The sequence below is a fragment of the Chiloscyllium plagiosum genome, chromosome 13, assembly GCF_004010195.1.
Source record: "Chiloscyllium plagiosum isolate BGI_BamShark_2017 chromosome 13, ASM401019v2, whole genome shotgun sequence".
In the NCBI taxonomy this organism is placed as follows: Eukaryota; Metazoa; Chordata; class Chondrichthyes; order Orectolobiformes; family Hemiscylliidae; genus Chiloscyllium; species Chiloscyllium plagiosum.
In genome coordinates, this window is record NC_057722.1 from 26,147,334 (window position 1) to 26,153,333 (window position 6,000).

General features: G+C 39.3%; 1 protein-coding gene across 6 annotated transcripts in view; it reads left to right on the forward strand.

Annotated features, from left to right (window-relative positions):
• Positions 1–6,000, forward strand: part of ift80 (intraflagellar transport 80 homolog (Chlamydomonas)) — a 227,109-nt gene that overhangs the window by 1,720 nt on the left and 219,389 nt on the right. The window contains exons 3-4 of one of the 6 annotated variants that reach the window (XM_043702078.1): positions 195–219; positions 4,625–4,747. The exons of 4 other annotated variants lie outside the window; for them this stretch is intronic. The gene's annotated coding sequence lies outside the window, so the exon portion shown is untranslated. Of the gene's footprint in view, positions 1–194; positions 220–4,562; positions 4,748–6,000 lie in introns of those variants that run through there. One more of the 6 variants, XM_043702079.1, reaches the window with a different exon arrangement.

The window sequence follows — 6,000 nt, forward strand, 5'->3', positions numbered from 1 at the left end:
TTTTCAGAATTAAGACACCATTAATCATTCTGTTAAAGTTGATGTCAAGCATGTTAGCAGCTCCATGTTAGTTGTATCTAATTATATTTTGGATGCCCCAAATGGTTTTGAATTTTATGGTGAATTATTGAGGTTCTAAGTAAAACAAATAACTTATAGCTATCCTAAATTATTTTTAATGATTTTCTATTCAGATCCAAGATCCTCTTTCACCACACTGTAAGTTGTTTTTAATTGTAAATTTCTGTGTCAATACTTATGTCGTAGGCTGTATCTGTAAACATCTTGCATTGTAATTGCACCCTACTGTCATTGTTGGAAATGTAACTATACGTGGATGAAGGAATAGATAGCTGTATATCCAAATTTGCTGACAGCATTAAGTTACGTGGCACAGCAAACTGTGAAATGGCATGGAAGGTTGCTAAGAAACATTAATAGATTTGGAAATTATGGTATAGAGAACTCTGAGTCAATTGAGATCATGCAAGTTGCACTTTACATACAATACAATATCCTTCCTGCACATGCACTGGACTATTTTCATGATAGTGAGAAGCTAAGAAATATGGATGAGTGGACAAATTTGGAAGTTCAAGTACAGAAATAACTTTAAAAATCTGGGATGGATACAAATGTTAGTTACAAAGGCTAAAGAAATGTTAGCCTTTATTTCAAAAAGTGAAAGTTATGTTACAGTTGTATAAGATTCTAGTTGGACCACATTTCAACTATTGCATTCAGTTCTGGGCACACAACTCTGCATGAACATGTGACCCTGGAAGTAGTGTATAAAACATATGCCACAATTGTACTGGGGCTAGTAAGGTTTAATAATGAGGATGGATTGCAGTTCAAGGTTTGCATTCTTTTTGAGTGAATAAGATTTAGGGATGATTTAGGGAGGGGGGGGGTTGCATATTAATTGGTAGCCCTCCTCAATGTTTCATTTTCTGAATGCTTTTTTCCTTTTGTGTGATCTAGCTGTCACTGGCAAGGCCAACATTTGTTTCCTTTCCCTAACGGCCTTTGAGTTGAATAGCTTGATGGGTCATTTCAGGGATCTACATTACTATGGATTTGGAGTTGCCATGTAGGCCAAACCAAGGAAGCATGGTAGATTTCCTTCCCTGATGGACATTAATGAGCTAATTGTTTTTTTTATCACAATCAACAATAGCTTTCAATTTTGTTAATTGAATTTGAATTTCACCAGCTAGTATGGTGGGATTTCAGCCCTTACCCCAGACCATTAGATTGTATGTCTGGATTACTGGTCCAGTGACATTATCACTGCCACTGTCTCTTTTTGTTTGTGTGAACAAAGCATTATAATTCTAGTATTTATTGTTCTAGTTATCGTTTCTATTTGCTCACACAGCTGAATTACGTAAGATATAAGGCATATAAGTAGAGAGTTCTTTCCAACCAATCTGAGCTGGTGTTTATGTTCAATCTGAGCCCTCTTTCATCGTTCCTCATTTAATTTTATCAGTATGACTGTCTATTCCTTCCTCCCTGATATACTGGTATAGGCTCCCCTTATGTGCATCTGCACTATTCAACTCAACTATTCCTTGTTGTGCCTCACCACTCTTTTTGGAAGAAGAAGCTTCTTTCGAGTTCTGTATTGGATTTGTTAGTGACTTTTATATTATCCTCTCGTATTGTCACCCTTTTTAAAAAAAAAGACAAATTCCGCACAGTAATCCTAACCCTAATCTGATAAACATGTTCCTTGCAATTCTGACTCGAGTTATATAGGTCTCTCCTGCATTTTTTTCAGTACCTATATGTTCTTTCTAAACAGTGGCAAAAATAATTGCATGCAGTACTGTATATATATATATTTTTTTAAAATCAGTCTGTTTGGATCTGTTATGATACCCCTACATGCTCATTGCAGCTTGAGGTGGGATTGAACCTGGAGCCTCTGGTTGAAAGTTAGGGAGACTAACTAGAGTTGCAAGACCCCTTGAAAAACTCTACTTGTGAGGTGGTCTAACCAAAGTTCAAGGATTAGTTCAATTCCTGACTTTTCAATTCTATCTTTCCATAAGTAAAACAAAGTGCTTGATTTGCTTTGTTTGTGACTTCGATAATCTGTAATGTAACTTTATTGATCACTGTATTAGTACTGCGATCTCTTTGTTCTTCAACCCAACTCAGACTTGGATCTTCCAAGTAATAAATTATATTCCAATTTTAGTTACTAAAGTGTACCATCATGCATTAATAGGTTAATCATAATTTACAAATTATTTGCCCTCTCTGCAAGTTTATTAATGTTTTTCTGTAATTTTGTTGCAGTTCTTCTCAATATTCCAAAGCTAAGGCCACTTATCCCCACTGCAGTATAGTGTCATATGCAAGTTTAGAAATTCTGTTTTGATTCTAGAATTTCGGTATAAGTTGTAATAGTGGTGGGCTCAGCCCTGATCCTTGTGCAAATCCCCTTGCCCACTGTTTGCCATCAAGTCTACACTGGTTAAGATTTACTCACCACATCTGTTGTTTATAACCTGACTTAATAGTCTCAAAAATCCAAGTGTGCGATACGTCCTCAGCTTCTATTGTTCAGCAACTTTATAACCACCTCAGATAATTCAATAGTAATTCATTGTTGGTAAACAGGAAATCTATTTTCAAAAATCATGGAATTATTCCAGCAGAAAAGGAGGTTGCTTTGCCTGTCATGTCTGTGCTAGCTCAATTTACCTACTACTACTTCCTTTCTCTCCATAGTCTGGCACATACTTCCTTTCCAGATAAAAATCCATTTTCCTCTTGAATGAATCAGCTTCCACCATAGTCTGTGGCCATTGCCTCTTTTGCCAGTTACTGTAAACCTGGGGGTTGTTTAACTCAGTCGGCTGGGTGGCTGGTTTGCAATGCAGAGTGATAACAACAGCACCAGTTCAATTCTTAAACTGGGTGCGGTTACCATGAAGTCCCACCTTATCCTCACCCTTCCTATGAGGCGTAGTGACCGTCAGATTAAGCCATACTATACTTGTCTGTTTTTAATGAGAGATTAGCCCTATAGGTGACTTTACCTATCTACCATTAATCTGGGATTTCTTGTTCTGAATTCTTTTTAAAACCCTATCTACTCTGTTCACAGCCTATGATATTGAATAACTCTTTTAAATCTCCACTCAAACTTTCTTCAAGGATAGCAATTCCTACTTCAATCTAGCTAGTAACTGAAATTCTTCTTATATGGAATGATTTTTGTAAATCTTTTCTGCACTCTTACGAATGCCTTCACATCTTTTCTGGAATGTGATGCCCAGATCTACACACTCCTTGAGCTGAGGCTTGTGTTTAAAACAAATGTTTTATACAAGTTTAACATAACTTCCTTGCTTTTGTACATTTATACTTCATTTTAATAAAGCCTAGGCTGCTGCATGCTTTATTAACTGCTGTCTTCACCGACCCTGACACTGTCAATGATTTATACACACATATATCCAGGTCCCTCTGCTCTTGCACATCTTTTAGAAATATTCCCTTTGTTTTTTCATGTTCCTCCTCCCAAAATGCATTGCTTGCCACCTCTCTGCATTAAAGTTCGTTTTTTCACCTTTCTGTCCATTCCACCAACCTGTCCATGTATATTTTGAAGTTTTGGGCGGCACGGTGGCACAGTGGTTAGCACTGCTGCCTCACAGCGCCAGAGACCCGGGTTCAATTCCTGCCCCAGGCGACTGACTGTGTGGAGTTTGCACGTTCTCCCTGTGTCTGCGTGGGTTTCCTCCGGGTCCTCCGGTTTCCTCCCACAGTCCAAAGATGTGCAGGGCCAGGTGAATTGGCCATACTAAATTGCCCGTAGTGTTAGGTAAGGGGTAAATGTAGGGATTTGGGTGGGTTTCGCTTCGGCGGGTCGGTGTGGACTTGTTGGGCCGAAGGGCCTGTTTCCACATTGTAACGTAATCTAATCTAATCTACACTATTCTGCTCATACTGCTTTCAAGTTTTGAATTAAGTTTTAAAATTGTACTCTGTGCGCCATTATTTGCATTAATATATGTCAGGAGTGACAAAGGTCCTGCACCAACCTCTGAGGAACTCAACCATAACTCATCCTCCATTCTTCAAAATGAAATTTCATCACTATTCTCTGATTCCTATCAGTCAGCCAAATTCTTATTCATGCTGCTTTTGTCCCTTGTATTCTATGAGCCCAAACTTTGCTTACATTATTGAATGCCTTCTGGAAGTTCTTGCATACCACATGAATACAGTTACTCTCATCAGCCTTTTCTGTTATTTCATCAAAAATTGAAAGAAAAAAGCATAATTTCAAGGAAGATGGTGATTTGGCAGTAATTTCGCTGGTCAAGTAATCCAGAAACCTGGGTTGAGCCCTGGGAAAATGGGCTCAAATCCATTAGGGTAGTTGGTGGAATTTAAATTCAGTTAATGAATTTGAAGCTAAAAGCTCGTTAAACCATTGTTGTTTGTTTGGTTTACTAATATCCTTTTAAGGAAGAAGCTGGGTCACTGATATCCTTTTAAAACAAGAATCTATGACTCGGACTCTCAGTAATGATTTTTACTCTTTAATACCCTTCGATATGGTGTAACAAGCCACTCTATTGTGTCAAACTGCTCCAAGGTCTAAACCAGGCATTGACCAAGGCACCACAAATAACATCTGCGAATTGAGCCCTGTCAACCCTGCAAAAGATCTTACAAACATCTGGGGGCTTGTGGCAGAATTCAAAGTGTCATCCCACAGGTTAGTTGGACAATATCTTGATAATACATGTAAGATATGATTCCTCTATTTTGAAAAGAAATTGGTGGAAGCACCAAGGGTGGCAGGAGCACAGCATTACTCTGGGTGGGAGTCTTCCATGTCCATTACCAAGAGTGGCTCAGTCACACTACCAGTGGCTGACCTGCCTGACTCCTACAGAATATAGCATTTAGAGTAATTGTGCAGCAGTTGCTGAAAGAACTAGTGAGAGGGAAAATCTGCTTGACCACATCTTCAATGATCCACTTTCACTGATGCATCTGTCCATGTACACATAGGAGCAATTGCTGAATGATTATTATAAAGTTGAAATCCTGTCTTCATATTGAGTTGCTGTAGGGTATCTTTAAAACTGGGCATTCATGGAGCATTGGGCATACCTACTTTAAGTGCACCATCTAGGAACAGCACTCTGTATACTTAAAAATGAGGTGTCGATCTAAGCAACAACATGAAACTATTTACATATTGAATCGTGGAAGCAGCATTCAGTATACAATTACATGATTCCACAGCTAACACATCAGATCTAAGCAGTCCTGTTTCATTAGATGAGATCAGCTCCTGATCTCATTGCATCCTAGTCCAAACACTGGACAATGAATGCCAGATTGAGGTAAGAGTGACTGCCATTGCTATCAAGGCAGCATTTGACCTGGTCATGGAGTCAGACAGTACAGAAACTGACCTTTCGGTCCAACCAGTCCATGCCGAACATAATCCCAAATGTGGACATCACTGGTTCTGCCGATATCCCACAAACCAATTTTAAAATAGGTAAACATGAACTGCTCTTAAAATAGTCCCACTCCCACATTAGAGATAGATAACTGTTGGTTTAACCTGAGGGTTACCATGCTTCAGGCAAGGAGAGTGATTGAGAAGGAGAGTCCTTAGCTGATGCAGAAATTGAACCCACGCTGTTGGCACTGCTCACCAGCCAAGTGAGCTAACTGACCATGCTGATTTTCCTTAGTTAAACAACATTTGTCCAAATCCCTGTGTCCGAATTTGTTATTTCGAGAAGCTTTCCCAACACAGAGCATAAATCTACTGGCTTGTGGCTGTGGGGCTTATCTTTGCACCCTACTTTGAACAAAGATTTAAGACTTGTGTTTCGACATTTCCGCCACCTCCAAACAGACCCCACCACCAGGGATATATTTCCCTCCCCACCCCTCTCCGCCTTCCGCAAAGACCGTTCCCTCCGTGACTACCTGGTTAGGTCCACG